Here is a 17,443-nt window from a genome sequence, read left to right as displayed (position 1 = left end):
GACAAGTTGAGCTGCTTCCTATAAATTACTCCCAAAGCTGCAGAACTCAATCTGCCAAACTCCAGTTTTATCTTTTTCTTTGGTGGTCTTCGGGCTTGAACTCAGAGCCAGGGCTCTGTCCTTGAGTTTGTTGTTTTGTTCAATGCTCTCACTTTACCACGTGAGCCACAGCACTACTTGCAGCATTTTCTAAATAGTTTGCTAGATATTAGTCTCATGGCCTTTCCTGCCCTGGCTGGATTTGAACCACTGTCCTTAGATTAGTCTCCTGAGTAGCTCTGATTACAGGCATGGGCCACCATTGCCCATTTTTAGGGTCTGTTGTGTATGTGCACACACATGGACGTATGTAATCACTGAAAATTGTTCCTGGTCATGGATGATCATTATCTGGGTGGTGGTGACCCACGCCCTCGTTTGCACTGTGTTCCCACAGGACCCTGTGGACATCTCTGATGTAACATTTAATGCCCACATGCCTGATTTCTCCTCCAGTGACAGGGACATCTCATCCCAAACATCTAGAGTAGGATCAGAATGAAGATAAGTGAACACAAAATTAAAATCATAAGTGTATTCTGAGTGAGTTAAACTCAAGTATTTAATGAGTAAGTAAAGTGCATATGCATTTGATTAATATAGCCATACTATTCAAAGGACTTGTATGAAACTGGAACCTGGTAAAATGAGGTAAGTAGGGTTGGGAGAGATGGGAAAGGAGACATTTATCAAGGTGCAGTGTACTCATTAACTGATTTGGTTGAATAAAAACTTCTTTGCACAACTACTTGGAAATAATCACAGAAGAGGGAGCATCAGCTCCTCTCAATCTCACTCTCACTCATCTTGGGATTCCCCTGAGATGGAAAGGTGGTCAGATGTTAGAACTCTCACAGTGACAAGGGGCATGACACTTGCTTGTTGTCTACTTCCTGACCTTCCCTGCATGATGCCTTGAGGCCTTCTCCCTTTTGGCCCCACTCTCGTTCTCCCTCACCTGGACTGTAGTCCTCTTACCCTGGCCAAGCCTTTCTTCATGCCATCCTTCCACATCCCTGGGATATTAGTTTTCCAACTCTGCCATTAAATGCTACCACAAGGAAATCCAAACAGCAGAAATGTATTTCCTCAGACTTCTAGAAGCTATATGGGAAGCTGAGGTTGAGAGTATTGTACCTCTTCTTGGTTAGCACAGGCACAACTAACAGAGGAAGTTGAAAATAGGATCACTGTGGAGCCACACTAGAGGCAAAAATCAAAATACCTCAAAATATCCATGTGGAAAAAGAGCTTCCTGTATGACTTATCAGTTGAACTGGTAAAAGAAAACTTGAGGCCCTGAGTTCAAACTCCATTGATCATTTCCCCTCCCCACCCCATACACATAGATGAGAACTTGGCTGAGTGTTTCAATGGAGGGTTGTTGGAAAATCTGTGTGCCCATCCATCTATCTATCCAGTGATCTACTGATTGGTCTGTCTCCCTGTTTTGGATGTGGACGTATTTCAGATTAATGAGATTTGCTATGTGTCAGTAGCTCACACCTGTAAACCTAGTATTCAGGAGGCTGGGATGTGGGGATTCAGTTTGAAGCCATCTCAGTCAGAAAACTCTAATACTCTTACCCTTAGTTAAGCAGCAAAATTCCAGCGGTGGCACGATGGATCATACAAGCACACTGCTGCTTAGAATAATGAGACATGGGAAAGGGAGGGAGAAATGCTAGTATTGAAATTAGTATGCACCTAATTCCATAGGGCATTTCCTTTTTGTTTGTTTTTGGGTTTTCAGAGATCAAGTTTTTGGTCTGAGTGGGAGATGTAACCAGACTCTATATAGTAGCCATCTTTACCACACAGCTATGTCCTTCTCCCAAAGCACTGTTTCTTGTCATCAAATACCTTTGTAAAATATCTCTTTGCATTTGAACAATTTGATTTGGGGTGCTGAACAAAGAAGCTTACATTGGATTGGGAAAGACATATCCATTTCTTTCCAAAACACATTCCAGCCTTCACTGGTTCTCTTCCAAGTTTGAAAATGAAACTCATTTGTCATTCTAAAACTGATTTAATTCCTGGCTTAATCAGTCATGGAAAATAGATGTGTGAAGAGAGGACTTTTTTTTTTGCCAGTCCTGGGCTTGAGTTCAGGGCCTGAGCACTGTCCTTGGACTTTCTCAAGGCTAGAACTCTACCACTTGAGCCTCAGCAACACTTCCAGGTTTTTTTTTTCTATGTATGTGGTACCGAGGAATCGAACCCGGGTCTTCATGCATGCTAGGCAAGCACTTTAACCACTAGGCCAAACTCCCGGCCAAGAGAGGACTTCTTATTAGCAGGCTCTTCTGAAAGCAAAAACTGAGAGGCAAAGGCGTGGAATTTGACATAGTCCACATCCTGCATAGATTGTTTTCCTAGAAAGCACTTCAGGCTGCATGTGCACCTGGCTGCAGCGACTTGACCATCATTTAACCTTGTATTTCTACTACTTAACTTCCAAAGAGAAGAGGAATTGTCAGGGTTTTTAGTCCTCGGTCCCTCCTGACCCGCAGGAGAGATAGGGAGAACACGTCCTGACCAGGACGAGCCGAGAAAGGAGTGGGCCGACTGACTGCCCGCACCCAGCCCTCCCTCACCGGAAGACAATCAGACACGTCAGGGAGACCCGTCAAGGCAGGAACTCGTTTAATGAGGAAGTACATTCAGCTAATATAGGTTGCAGGGGCCTATCAACACAAAGGTGGGCAGCGTGGAGGAGGTCCCCATGTTTACTCTCACTCTAGGTCTCAGCAGAAAGTGATTCACAATACCAACGGTATAGCTCAAAGTTAGGCATGGTGTTCATACATGACAGCTCATTTCTTTGGGTGGTTATCTGACTCAGTGATGCAGATTCATGGGTCAGCCTGACCCTGCACTCTGCTCCCAACAAGGAACAATTATCTTTTGACCTGTATATTGTTGCCTATTTAGTTTCAGAACTGAAAACCAGGACATACTGATACCGACAGCCTGTCATGTGTATTCTTTATTGTTACACTACTCTAAATTATTTAACAGTCAGATGACAAGTACATGGACTCTGCAGATCTTTACATCAGCACATACGTGAACATCATCACTCATTTAGATGGTACCTGTGAAGAAATTAAACAATACACAGAAATTTAGTATGAGTAGTGTAGAAACATCATTCTATCTACAGGACTGAGTATTGAAACCATGGCACGTGCATGCTAGGCACACAGATCTGCTATTCGAGCCACACCTCTACCTCTGCTATCTGTGCCAGGCCTCTCTGCAGTACTGAGGTTTAACTTTAGAAGCTTGTGCTAGAGGAAGCCTGAAAAAGCTTTTGGCAATGCTGCTTCATCATGTGAATCTCTATTGTGCCCTCAACATGGCCAGGAGTGGACTGGTGACCCACTGGCTCAACTGGATGATAATATTACCGGGAGGATGCACACACACATACACAGTCCTGGGACCTGAAATCAGGGCCTGAGCATTGTCCTTGGGCTTTCTCAAGGCCAGAGCTCTATCACTTGAGCCATAGCACCATTCCCAGCTTTTTCTATGTATGTGGTACCAAGGAATCAAACCCAGGTCCCTTGTGCATGCTAGGCAAGCACTCTACCACTAGACCAAACTCCTGTCTCAACTCCCTAAATTTTGACTGAGGATGTAATTTCATTAGAAAACCATCACTGCTCATTTAGCAGTTATAATCATGCCTGATGCCAAGATTTTAACACTTTACCCTCAGTAAATGATGTCTATACACAATTAATTCAGTCAGAATCCTTGGATTCAGATTGATAAAAAAAAGTTTCCATGCTAGATGTGGTGGCTCACACCTTTAATCCTAGCTACTCAGGAGCACCTAGGCCCCAGATTTCAAGCCCTGAAATCGATGTGACTGACCAAAAAAAAAAGTTATCATTAAGTGTATAGAAAGGCAGTCAAGTAGCTGGGCACTAGTGGCTCATGACTGTAACCCTAGCTACTCAGAAGGCTGAGATCTAAGGATTGAGGTTCAAAGCCAGCCAAGGCATGAAAGTCCATGAGACTTTTTTCTTCTAATTAACCACCAGAAAACCAGAAGTGGCACTGTGGCTCAATGTTGTAGAGCACTAACCTTGAGCTGAAGAGCTCAGGACAGCGCCCAGGCCCAGAGTTCAAGCCCTATGACTACCACCACCAAAAGACAGACGGCTCAGAGTTCAGGCCCCATGACCAACCAAAAACAAAAAGTCTTGGCCAGGAGCATAGCCTAGTGGTAGAATGCTCACCTAGCATGGATGAAGCCCTGGGTTCTATTCGTTACTACCACATACATAGAAAAGGCCAGAAGTGGAGCTGTGGCTTAAGTGGTAGAGTGCTACCCTTGAGCAAAACGTATCCCAGGACCGTGCCCCAGCCCTGAGTTTAAGGCCTAGGACCGCCCCTACCCCACCTCACCCCCCCCCCAAAAGAAAGGAAGGAAAGAATATCATGTGCAAAATAAGGCAGAAATCCTGAGAGTAAGTCCACTGGCAATTGTCAACAACCAAGAAAATAGGAAAAAGGGGACTTCATGGATAGATTCTTTTCTACCACCCGAGCAAAAACCAAATGGTAGCAGGCACTTCAATATGAAACCTGTGATCCCCGGAGCCGTGATGTAAGTTGGTAGTACAGAAGCTACTTTCTCTGATCCTTTGTAACTGCAATCCTAGAAAATGTGAACCCATTGGAATAGGGTCTCATACACAAGGGATCCTATTAGAGCTTTCTAAGAGTTCTCTTCACTGGTAACTAGAACAGCAAGAACTCCATCTCCACACTGGTGTCTTGGTCATTTACTCAACTTGCAAAAGGACAGAACGGCACAGACAAAAGCTGCACTGCTGTGACATTCAAAATAGTTCCCATAAACTTGTTGCCTTGTCTCTGTACATCTTTTATATACATCCCTATCTATATTTGGATATCTGACCTTTTTAAGCAAACCTCTCCCATCATCACTGTGTTCTGGTTCTCTTGAGAACACGGAAGGATTAAATGATTCATAGAAAAATACCATGTGAATTCATACACTTACTTTTTCATCCAAATTAGCTATAATTCACTAACAACTTTATATACTGTACATGCATGGGAATATTCCCTGCTTTTTCCATGAAATGAGGCCTCTTACTAAATTAAATGATGACCTCTGCTAAACAAAGTTTTTTATGCATGATCAACCAAGAGTTCTTTCCTTATGAACCTATATAATGTTTCCTGTGCTTTTGCTGCTTTCCTTATTTTCCATTTCATTAGCTATGTAGGAACTCAAGCTGACATACCACGTGTATTTCTGCTTCCAGGACTCCTCTGCTCCCTCCTTGCTGGTGCTACTCTTGGCTGCCTCTGATTTTTTTCCCCCAGACCTGGGGCTTGAACGCAGGGCCCGTGCACTGTCCCTGAGCTTCTTTTGCTCAAGGCTAGCCCTCTACTACTTGAGGCACAGTGTCACCTCTGCTTCTGTTTACTTGGTGCTGAGGACTCCAACCTAGGGCTTTCATGCATGCCAGGCAAGCATTCTACCACTAAGCCACATTCCCAGCCCCTGCCTCTCTGATTGATAAAAGGATCTGCAGTACTCCCATCCAGTGTGATGGTCGGTCTTTCAAAGTAACTTGAGTTGTGTGGTGCAAAGAACGGATTCAGACTCCATTAAGCTATGTTGTACATAAAATCTGTTTCCATTCCCTCCAATAAGTGTTTATTGCATATAAATCTGTGACCATCTTCATTTAGTCTTGTAGTTCCTAGGACTTGACTTCCAAAGAGAACAGGAGCAATTATCTTTTGACCTGATCTGTTGTTGCCTATTTACTTTCAAAACTGAAGACAAGGATGTACTGATACCCATAGCCTGTCCTGTATACTGTATGGTTACAATACTCTCAATTGTTCCACACTAAAATGAGCAGCATATGGACCCACCAGGTGTTTGGTTCCAGACAAGATCAGAAGTCATCGTCCTTTGGGTGCTGGTGTCTTCACTATGAAGAAATTAAACACATACACAAGAATTCAGTCTGCAGCTAGGTAAGTGCTGGTGTCTCACACATGTAATCCTAGCTACTAGGAGGCTGAGATCTGAACATTGTGGTTCAAAGCCAGCCTGGGCACAAAAAGTCTGTAAGACTCTTATTCCAATTAACAGACAGAAAACCAGAAATGGCACTATGGCTCAAGTGGTAGAGCCCTAGCGTTGAGCTGAAGAGCTTAGGGACAATGCCCAGGCCCAGAATTCAAGCCCCACGACCACCCCCCTCCAAAGAAAAGTCTGTACAGTGTAGAAGAAAATCATATTTTCCATCTACAGTGCTGAGTATTGAAACCATGATTGTCTGCATGCTAGGCACACGATCTACTATTTCAGCTATACCTCCACCTCTTCTATCCCTGCCAGGCCTTTCTTCAATACTGAGGTTTGATTTCAGAAACCTGTGCTAGATGAAGCTGCATAGGAATGAGTCTAGCTTTTGGCAATGCTGCCTCATCACATGAACCCCTTGTGTGCCCTCAGCATGGTCAGGATTGGATTGATGAGCCGCTGGCTCAACTAGATAGTATTTACTGGGAGGGTTGAGGCCAGATGATAGTAATTGGAAGGCACTCACAGTAGGAATGGCTTTGAAAGGCCATTCCCAATTCACCCGCCCAATACAGTTCAAGGGTTAAAGCATCAGCCAGCAGCCCAAGAGAAGAAGCACAATGCCATACTACTAGTGCATGGGCACACACGTGTGCAAACACACAATTTCATGGAAGTAGTTTTGGCTGTGAGTTTAAGGACTTGACACTCAAGTTGCAATCAAAAAATGCAAATCATATGAGACTGTAAAAAATGGTACTAAAGAGTACAATCAACAAGATGAGGGAAAAAAGGGAAGAAAATAACACAAACCTTCATGGTCCACTTATGTGAAGCACAGAGCTCACCAAACTCACAGGATGAGAAAGTTGAATAGTGAGTTGCAAGCTTACAGAAAAGGAGGAAGACAGGGTGGCTTCTGAGCATGGAGGTTCAGATTAAACAAAATGACCCAAAGTTGCCTCACAGCTTAGGCAATGCACCTAACACTACCCAGCTGTACAAAAACAGATATGCTGGAACATCGTATGCTGTGGTTTTTATCCTAATTTTTAAAAAAATCTTAATTCTGGGAGGTCTTCTTTTATGACTAGTTCTCACTCCTTGCTGCAAACCTGTATCATTCTCCAATTCCTAAAATGCAAGGGAACTTTTAACGTTCACATAAGAATTTGATTTTAAAAACAGTTAAATTTGTTCCACTTGGTATTGAAGATGCTTTGTAAATCATTCACCTGAGGCCAAACAGGTATGGCTGAAGGGCTTCAAGTCTCTCCAGTAAGAGGTGGTGGAAAACTTTAAGGTTAGTATAATGAACCGCATCAAAGGACATGGCCTTTCCTCTCTTGTTTGCTTTCAAGCAGCTCCTTCTTTACTCTCTTTCTTCCTAGAGCAGTATCAAATGTCTTTCTCACCTGTCTCTCATTGTTCCCTTTCTCCATTTTCTTCCTACACACTGGAATAGGCTATTATTCCTCTTTCAAAAAGCTGTGGAATAGAAAGACTATATTCTCTACAGGTAAGGAGACTATTGCTTTCTCCTGCTCCAATCTTGTGTGGCCAAGTAAATGAGCAAACTTTTCCACCTCACTAAAGATAAAAGATGAAAGCCACCATGGAGCTCCTGTAGGCAAATAGATGATTTCAGCAAGGGAAGTTCTGGGGCTTGAATTCAGGGACTGGGCACTGGTCCTGAGCCTCCCTATGCTCAAGGCTGGCACTCTTAAAATTTTAGCCACAGCATTACTTCTGTTTTCGTGCTGGTTACATTTCTACCCAGGCATGCCTCACACTGTGATCCTCAGATCCCAGGCTTCTGAGGAGCTGCAAATACAGGAGTAAGCTGCCAGTGACTGGCTCAAATCTAGTCTTAACCAGCTGATCTAAGCAAAAGACCAACATTTAAAAATAAAAACTGGATTAATTTTTTTCATCTTGGTGTTCCAGATTGGGCTGTAATCATTAAAATCAGAACACAGAGTCTGGTCATTTTCTGTCTCTTGGACCTAATGCATGTTTCACATCATTTGTGCCAATAAGGTAGTCATCAGCGTAACTGTGCTCTTGGTATAAAAAAACTCATTCTTCCTTATTTTTCTTGGTCAGCCACAGGGCTTGAACTCAAGAGAATGGATGCTGTCCATAAGCTTTTTTTTTCTCAAGACTAGCATTCTATGAGGTAACTGACAGCTTCATTTCTGGCCATTTTGGTGGTTAATTGGAAATAAGAGTGTCATGAACTTTCGTGGCTTTGAGCCATGGAGGGGGGAGAGAGAAGAGAAACAGAAGAGAACAAGGAGGGGGGAGGAAGAGAAAAAGGGGAGAAAGATAGAAGGAAAGGAAGGAAAGAAGGGAGGGAGGGAGAAAGAAAGCAAGAGGAAGCAAGCAAGCCAGCTAGAAAGAGAAAGGGAGGGAGGGTGGGAGGGATGAAGAGAGAGAGAGAGAGAGAGAGAGAGAGAGAGAGAGAGAGAGAGAGAGAGAGAGAGAGAGAGAGAGGAGAAGAAGAAGAAGAAGAAGAAGAAGAAGAAGAAGAAGAAGAAGAAGAAGAAGAAAAGAAAAAGAAGAAAAAGAAAGAAAGAAGAGGAGGAAAGGAAAGCAAGAAAACAATCACGGAAGCCATGAACAGCCCCGGAGGAACTGGAATCAGCCTGATCCTACCTTGCAGTGAGAGGAGAAGTGTCCTCCTAATGCTACCAAGAGCATCCATTAAGCTGCCAGCGTGGAGGTTACCAGTCTAGGATCCCAAGGCCTTGTCTCCCACTGTTCCCTGCGCAGAGTGGGCGTGCCTGAGAGCGTGGGGGCGGAGCCCAGAGGAAGGGGGCGGGGACAGCACAGCCCCAGTGCCAGGGCCTCTGGCCAGTCTGCTAAGGTCTAGGGGCTTCTTCACTGAGGGAACAGCATAGGATGGGTGAACTAGATCCTGCCAACCACTGGGTGTCATGGGGAAGAGAGGAGACAAGAAGAGCTGCTTCCTGTAAATGAGCCCCTGAACTGTAGCGCTCCTCTCCTAAAGTACACTTTTGTTTTTGTGTGTTGGTCCTGAGGCTTGAGCTCAGGGCCAAGGCTCTGTCCTTGAGCTTGTTGTTTTGCTCAAGGCTCTCAACCACTTGAACCACAGCTCGACTTCCAGATTTTCTTAGTAGTTTGGTGGAGATACAAGTCTCATGGCCTTTCCTGCCCTGGCTGGATTTGAGCCGAGGTCCTCAGATCTCAGCATCTTGAGTAGCTAGCAGTACATATGTGAACCACTGGCCTCCATCTGGAAGTCTCATTGTGTGTGTGTGTAACCATCTAATATGTTATTCACTGATGATTATTTTCAGGGTGGTGGTGACCCATGCCCTCATTTGCACTGTGTTCCCACAGGACCCTGAGGACACCTCTGTTATAACATTTATTATTTTTTTATTGTTGGAGTGATGTACAGAGGGCTTACGGTGACATTCATCAGGTAGTGGGTACATTGCTTCTTTTTGTGTGTGTGGGGGGGGGGTCATGGGTTTTGAGCTCGGCCTGGGCACTGTCCCTGAGCTCTTCAGCCCTTGAGCCAAGCCCCACTTCACGTTTTCTAGAAGTTAATTGGAAACAAGAGTCTCAGGTCCTTTTGTGCCCGCACTGGCTTTGAACCTTGATCCTCAGATCTCAGCCTCCTGAGTAGCTAGAATTATAGGTGTGAGCCCCCGCTCCCCCTCTCCCCCCAGTGTACCTTGCTTCTTTTTTTTTCAATATTGTCTACAATTTATTATCTTTTCCACAGTACAAATTTTTCACAAACCATAAGTCCTTTGCAGTTATTCAAAGTCTGTAAACAAGGGTCTGAATCCCCACACTCCCCACCTCAGTTTCAGCTTGTGAATGTTTTAAGTCCTTCAATCAAGCTTTAGCTCTTCCATTCACATAAGGAATCAAGAGGTTTCTCTCCTTAAATTATTTATATTTTTATCATATAGCCTGAAATGCAGTAAATCCCAGTGAAAGCCCTGGGGAAAACAAAACATGATCTTTACAGCAGGACTCGAACCTTTATATTGAATGCATTTTGAAGAAGCGTCCCATAATAAAAGCATGGGTTTTCGTTTCCAGAAATCAAGTCAATTAGAAACCCTAGTTTCTACTTAAAAACCCATTTTGATCTAAAAGTGAAAACTGTCCCCTATCCACAGTCATTTTACAAACTCTATACAGTTTAACTTGCAGAGATTTTTTTTTCCAGTCTGGAAAACAGTAGTACAATTAGTTTTACTTCTTTTAAGTTATATAGTCCATCATGTAAATAGCTCTGTGGAAAGATAAGAAGATGCTCTGGTAAACAAGAAATTTTTGCAAGCCCATGCTGGCTTACTAGTCCATTAAAGCTTGTAAGTCCATAGTGGCCTTCAACAAAATATGTATATACATCACCATCAAAAATGCAGAAATAAATAGGCAGGAAATGACTGTAAACTGTCTCATCTCTTAATGATTTTTCAGTAATTGGCTTGATGAATTGGCTATGTAGTCACTTAAATAAGCAGACAGTAGACAGTTGCCTTGCAGGACATTCCACTATGGCATCCAGTTTCGAAAGCCCCAATGGAGTTAATTGCAGTCCTAAAATTAAAACAAAAATAGGGAGTAGAGGATGGATGGAAAAAAAAGTGTACAGGTGCTACTGAAATGGAATCCCAACAAAACAGCTAGGTAGATCACTTAGACTTCTTCTTAAAAAGGCTTTTGATTTTTGATGGCTTTTTGCTTTTCTCTCCATTATGACAAAGGTCATGGGGGATGCTGCTTATCCTGGTAACAGTTGGGGCTTCCTGAACTGGTTTGCTTTCGTTGCCAGTGGAGGAACATGATGTGTGACGAGGTTTAGGCACCGGGATGCCACTAGAGAGCTGGTTCATGCTACAGGACTTCTCCAAGATGCCGTTGTACACTTTGCTTGCAGGACTGAAGATCATACTCTTCGTTTCTGTCAGACCTACACAATCAGGAGAGCCCCGGGAGAGATCTGCCGTCACGGGCGAATCTCCTCTGGAAGAATCCTCTAGGGAGAGCTCATCTCTGGATATCTTCCGAGGAGAGACTGGTTGGTATATCTCGAGGCTTGGGGGAGGAGACTGCTTCCTTCCAATGGAAGAGTTCAAGGAGTCACATTCTGAAGCTGTGTCTGGCACTTCCCATTGCTTTTCGGCAGTGAAATAAATGGCCTCCTCCTCTTCTTCATTCCGATAGAGTGCAGGGCAACTTGACACTGAGAGGATGTCTGGATCTGGGGAAGGCAATGAGTGCTGGGGATGCTGAGGCAGGTGAGGATAACGAGGATGGGCTGGATGATGAGCATGTGGAGGAAGCTGGGCTCGCTGGGACTGTGGTGAAGAGGGCACAATGCTAGGGCAAGAGCGACACAAGCTGCTGCTTCTGGCTAAAGATCCAGCAGGTTTAGCCACAGTCCCAGGAAATGGAGGCACGATTGGGGGTGTGTCTTCATCTAAGTCATCAACCCCTCCAGCAATTGGGTAGGGTGGAATGGAAACTCGGGGCAGCACTACCCAGCTGTGATCTGAATAAAGGGAAGAGGTCAGGCTGGGGAGTCCCGAGTTATGGGCTATCTGAAAGCCACAGATCTTCTCAATCTGTTGCCAGCGAAAAAGTCATTCTCGTAAACAAGTTGTCAACTCTGAGAGAGCTTTCTTTGCTTCCAGAATCTTGTGATCTACTTCATGTAGGGAGGAGCTATGAGCAACGTGTAGCGTCCCAAAGACGGTGCTTCTCTTCTTTTTAATTTTTTCTGCCTCATCCTCAGCGATAGCTAACTGCATTTCAGCATTCTGTCTTTTGATGTTGTAGTACTGTACTTCTACTTCATGGGTCAACTGAAGCCATTTTTGAAGAGCATCTGGAACAGACCAGCTGCTTCGCAGTTCAAATTCTTTTTCAGCCTTTTTTAGAGCCATGCAACCTGCTCCAATTCCTGCTCTGCATACTGACGTCTGCTCAGTTCACACTCAGCTCCTTCCCTGAGCTCTCTCAGCCGACAGGCCTCCTCCTTGGCATAATTGATTTCATCCATCATTTTGCGCTCTAGATTTTGCTTCTCGACAGGAACATTTCTGTTTTCTTTCTGTGCCTTTTCAAGCCTCTCTTGTAAGTCTGGAAGACTTTGTTCTGCAGTTTGTAGACTCTCTAAGTCTTTCATCATTTTTGCAACATGTTCTTTTGATGTCTTATTCTGTGTATAAGCAAACCAGCATCCTCCAACACCAATTAGAATAGAAACTGTGAGAATAAAATCCTTCATCCAGTTATGAGGTGGACGTGTCAGAGGTCCAAATAAAACCACATCCAGGGCCTTGAGCTGTAGTTTCTGTCTGTGACTCCGGTCGTTGATTTTCAATTGAGAAATCATAAATGAAAGCTCATGTACTGTGATCCTGGGAAGTATTGTTCCTTTGACATTATTGTCTCTAAAATTCTTCTCATATTGTGGGAGTTCCACAAATTCTATCAACCACTGAAGGGGATCTTCAAGGGTCCAATGATGAACTTCTGATGTTTTCCATCGCTTCCACAAATCCTCAACAGTAATAGGCTTGTCTTCTCTGTGCAGATGGCTATGTATATTAGTCGCCTCTTTATACTTCCTATCTTCTCTGATAAATTCATGGCTTTCCTCTACTTCAATCCCACCATCTTTGTCATCATCCATTTGTTTATGGATCATCTGAAGAGCTTCCAGACTAAATCTGTCTTCTTCTGTGAAGCATGGTGGACTCAGTGACATGCAGGGATCTGTCAGCAGCGCCCGGCAATTGCCCGCCACTGGCTCTGGAGAAGCAGCCGCCCTGGCCGAGCCAGTCGACCTTCGCCCGCGGAGGTGTCTGGGCACCAGGTCGCATCTGTCTGTGGCTCTGGCCACCAGGAGCCCAAACACCAGCAGAGCAGCCCAGTGCCGCCCAGGCAGCCAGCCCCAGGCCGGGCCGGCTTCCCGGAGGGATGCGGGCAAGGGGACCGCGGGGCAGCGGCGCCCCAGCTGCCTGCCACTTGCTGGCCCTGCGAGGCGCCACCATGGCTGGCGACTCCGCGGGCCGCCCCCGCCACCCCAGACGCTGCCTCCCGCTGGACGCCAGTCTGGTCCTCGGGACGCTGGCGGCCTCCAGAGCTCGGGTCGCGGTGGCGTTCATTGGCTCTGGTTATTTAAAACAAGAAACAAAACAAAACAAAAAAAGTGGGTGGGAGGCAGAAAGGCACTGCTTCCCCAGGCGGTGCGCGAACCCGCGCTGCTGCTGCAGACACCGGGATCCGCTGCTCTGGCGTGGCTCAGCTCCAGCCTCTGCCGAGGAGTTCCTGCAGCGCCTGGAAGACGCGCTGGACCTGAGCGCGCCCGCGAGGGACTTCGCCATCCAGCTGTGGCACAAGGTACCAGGGAAGCTGGTGGTAGAAAAGCCAGCTAGGGTCGCAGAGCGAGAGGCTCGAGCCCTGCTAGAGAAGAACAGATCTTACAAGTTGTTGGAAGAGAGTGAAGACAGCAGTGAGGAAACTGGGATTCTGAGTAAGAGCAGCCTCCAGAAAAAGCGTAAAAAACGGAAACATCCCAGGAAGAAGCACTGTGATGAGGAGGAGGAAGAAGAGGAAGACATTTCTAAAAAAAGGAAAAGGAAGACAGGGGAGCATGAAGAACAGACACAGAAAGCAGAATCAGAGGACGGGTGGAGAGAACGAGAGCACCTTTGGGACCTGGAAGAACGCAATGCCTTTGTGGAGCGAGTGCATCAGTGGACAAGGCTCGGACTCGCCATGTCCTGGAGCACTCAGACAAGGAGGCTGATGAAGGGGCTCAGAAGTGCCTCATGATGGCTGAAGAAGACCAGAAAGCCCTGGTCCCTGAGCTGCGGCAGAAATCCCGCCGAGAGTACCTGGCCAAGCGGGAGCGAGAGAAGCTGGAGGACTTGGACCCAGAGCTGGCTGATGAGGAGTTCCTCTTTGGAGATGGGGAGCTCAGCCACCATGAACGCCTGCAGCTCAAATACAAGCGGCCAGTGCGGGATCTGGCCCGTGAATACCGGGCAGCCGGTGAGCAAGAGAAGCTGGAGGCCACCGACCGCTACCACATGCCCAAGGAGACCAGGGGACAGCCAGCTGGAGCTGTGGACCTAGTGGAAGAGGAATCGAGCGCTCCTGGGGAAGCGCAGCGGCGATGGGAGGAGGCCCGGCTTGGGGCAGCATCACTGACCTTTGGTGCTGGAGATGCTGACTCCCAGGAGCGGAAGTATCAGCTAGTGCTGGAGAAGGAGGAGGAGACCATCGAGTTTGCCTGTGCCACTCAGCTTCAGGGTGATGAGGGGCCTTCAGCTCGCCCTCCATCAGGAAAGGCCCAGCAGAAGGAGGCCATCCAGGCTGTCCATCGCAGCCTCCCTGTGTTCCCATTCCGAGAGGAGCTCTTGGCTGCCATCGCTAATCACCAAGTCCTCATCATTGAAGGGGAGACCGGCTCAGGGAAGACCACCCAGATCCCACAGTAAGCAGAAGAGCTACAATCCCCGCACAGGCATGGAGTTGGTCACTGTCACCCCCTGCAGCAAGGCCTCAGCCAATCAGCGTGCTGGGCAAGCAGGTCGAGTGGCTGCAGGGAAGTGCTTCCGCCTGTACACAGCCTGGGCCTATCACCATGAGCTGGAAGAGACCACAGTGCCTGAGATCCAGAGGACCAACCTGGGCAATGTAGTGCTGCTGCTTAAGAGCTTAGGGATACATGACCTGGTGCACTTTGACTTCCTGGACCCTCCACCATATGAGACCCTGTTGCTGGCTTTGGATCAACTGTACATTCTAGGAGCCCTCAATCACCTTGGAGAGCTCACCACGACTGGTCGAAAGATGGCAGAGCTGCCTGTGGACCCCATGCTATCTAAAATGATCTTGGCCTCTGAGAAGTACAGCTGTTCAGAGGAGATCCTGACAGTGGCTGCCATGCTTTCTGTCAACAACTCCATCTTCTACCGGCCTAAGGACAAGGCTGTCCACGCTGACAATGCCCCTGTCAACTTCTTCCTCCCTGGTGGAGACCACCTGGTTCTGCTAAACGTGTATAAACAGTGGGCTGAGAGTGGCTACTCCTCCCAGTGGTGCTATGAGAACTTTGTACAAGTCAGATCCATGCGCCGAGCCCGGGATGTGCGGGAACAGCTGGAAGGGCTCTTGGAGCGTGTGGAGGTTGGGCTGAGCTCCTGCCAGGGGGACTACATCGGGGTCCACAAGGCCATCACTTCTGGTTACTTTTACCACATAGCATGGCTGACACCTACTGGCTACCGAATAGTGAAGAAAAGGCACGAAGTGGTCATTCCTCCCAACTCCTCCCTCTTTAAAGAGCAGCCGCCCTGCTGGTTGCTTTACCATGAAGTTGTCTTGACCAGCAAGGCGTTCATGAGACAGGTGTTGGAGATTGAGAGCAGTTGGCTTTTGGAAGTAGCTCCCCACTTCTACAAGGCCAAGGAGGTAGAAGATTCCCACACAAAGAAAATGCCCCCCAAAATAGGCAAGACACGTGAAGAACTGGGCTAGAGAAAAGGACAAATGGGAAGGAACACAAACAGATCTTGATACCAGCACCTTTTCTTTCTGTACATTGCTTAATTCCTGTTACATAAAATTATTTTTTAATAAAAAAGTCATATTGCCTCATGTGATATGTCCATTTTTTTTCCTGCTCCCTTCAGTCAGGAATTCAGTTGGTTTGGGGATCATAGATGTGAATTTTGCTTTTCCATTTGAAAGTAGGATCAGTAAGGACTGAAAGGATTTGGAAAGAAATGGGTAGGTATTTCCAAGCCAAGAATAATGTCTGCTGTTCAGCACCCACAATCACCAAGAATGCTCAAATTGCTCCATGCAACAAGATATTATGCAAAGGAATTTGATGACAAGAAGCAGTGCTTTGGGCTGAGGGCACAGCTGTGTGGTAAAGACTGCCTAGCACACAGAAGCCCTACCAAAAATTGAACTAAATATCAGAAAAGAAAATAAATTGCATACTAATTTCAGCACTAGCAACCTTGTTAAGCACATTTGAGGCTGTTCATTCACTCATTGACCTATTGATCCATTCATACCACATAACCACCCATCCATCCATTCAGATCTCCATCCTCCCATACAGCCAATCATTCATTATCCATTTCTCCATCCATCATCCATCTTTCTACCCATTCATTTGTTGAGGACATTTTGCAAATACATAAGAGAGAACAAAGGCTACCTGGTAGATAGGGAAAGTGGTACAATCTGTATTAATTTATACAATAGCCACCAGCCACAGATAGCATGACAGAGTACAATTAGTTCCATTGAAATCAAATGAAAATTTCAGGGGGTGCTTAACTACAGAACTTACATTGGATTGGGGAAGACTTATCAAGTTCTTTCCCAACCACAGTCCAGCCTTTACTGCTTCTCTTTCAAGTTGAAAAACAAAATTCATATCTGAAATTCTAAAACTGCTTTAATCCTTGACTCAGGCAATCATGGAAAAATGGACATGTTAGGTGAATAAAAAGGCCTTGAGCTCAAGTGCCAGCACTGCTACCCCTCCCCCCAAATATGTCATGAATAGAAATGTAGGTGAAGCCCTATGGTAAACAAGGACAAGGCCAGGACTTTGATTCCCAGGAAGAAACACACACACACACACACACTTCTCATAAATGATTCTTGGTTATCACTAACTCATCTTTGGCTAATGATGTGCTGTAAAAATAACAGCTAGATTTCAGTGAATGCTTCCCCTAATATAGAAATTCTTTAATAAAACTGTCCTTGCCTTCATATGCTGCTTTAGAATGTGTAATAGTATGCTTACAGCTTATAACACCTCAGGCCTCCTGTGTTTTACATGTTAAGTACATTTCCTTAGCAGCTGTAGTTTGATGGTTTAAATAGATGTAAGACTTTTACATTTGGCAACTTACAGTAATGTCTTTATAAAGATAAGATCAAAATTTACTGGTAGGCTCCAGTTATTTTGTAAATGGCAAGTGAGAAACTTTACGCATATGGGCAGATAGTGTGAGTGATATTTTGGGTTAAGGTAGGAAGATGTCAAATTCGAATGTAAAGATCCTGTCCAAAGTCCACAAGAATGAGCTGGACTGCTTCTCTGGGCATGACTCAGCTACCTCACAGGCCTCTTACTGTCTTTCTCACATAGTTCTTCCCGAAGGGAGACTCAGGTAAAGCAGCCAGATGGCTAGTGCAGGTTGGCAGCAGACTAAGAGAAACTGAAAAGAAGACTTTGAATTTCAGTAATTGTATCTCTCCCCTCTCCTTCTC

General features: G+C 45.7%; 1 long non-coding RNA gene and 2 pseudogenes across 1 annotated transcript; 1 reads left to right on the top strand and 2 right to left on the bottom strand.

The window, feature by feature from the left end:
- Nucleotides 1-3,064: 3,064 nt before the first annotated feature.
- Nucleotides 3,065-8,845, bottom strand: LOC150039791 (uncharacterized). Its single transcript, XR_016534240.1, has 3 exons — nt 8,792-8,845; nt 5,977-6,035; nt 3,065-3,140 (listed from the first exon to the last, which is right to left on the bottom strand). It is a non-coding gene; the product is annotated as an uncharacterized LOC150039791 (long non-coding RNA).
- Nucleotides 8,846-10,147: 1,302 nt separating this feature from the next.
- Nucleotides 10,148-13,299, bottom strand: LOC150039790 (stromal interaction molecule 2 pseudogene; annotated as a pseudogene).
- A 106-nt stretch (nt 13,300-13,405) lies between these two features.
- Nucleotides 13,406-15,740, top strand: LOC150039789 (pre-mRNA-splicing factor ATP-dependent RNA helicase DHX16 pseudogene; annotated as a pseudogene).
- The last annotated feature ends 1,703 nt before the right edge of the window (nt 15,741-17,443 follow it).

The sequence above is a fragment of the Megascapheus bottae genome, unplaced genomic scaffold, assembly GCF_031878675.1.
Source record: "Megascapheus bottae isolate mThoBot1 unplaced genomic scaffold, mThoBot2.hap1 HAP1_SCAFFOLD_58, whole genome shotgun sequence".
In the NCBI taxonomy this organism is placed as follows: domain Eukaryota; kingdom Metazoa; phylum Chordata; class Mammalia; order Rodentia; family Geomyidae; genus Megascapheus; species Megascapheus bottae.
Note: the sequence above shows the minus strand (reverse complement) of the source record. Positions and strands in the feature narration are given on the sequence as shown.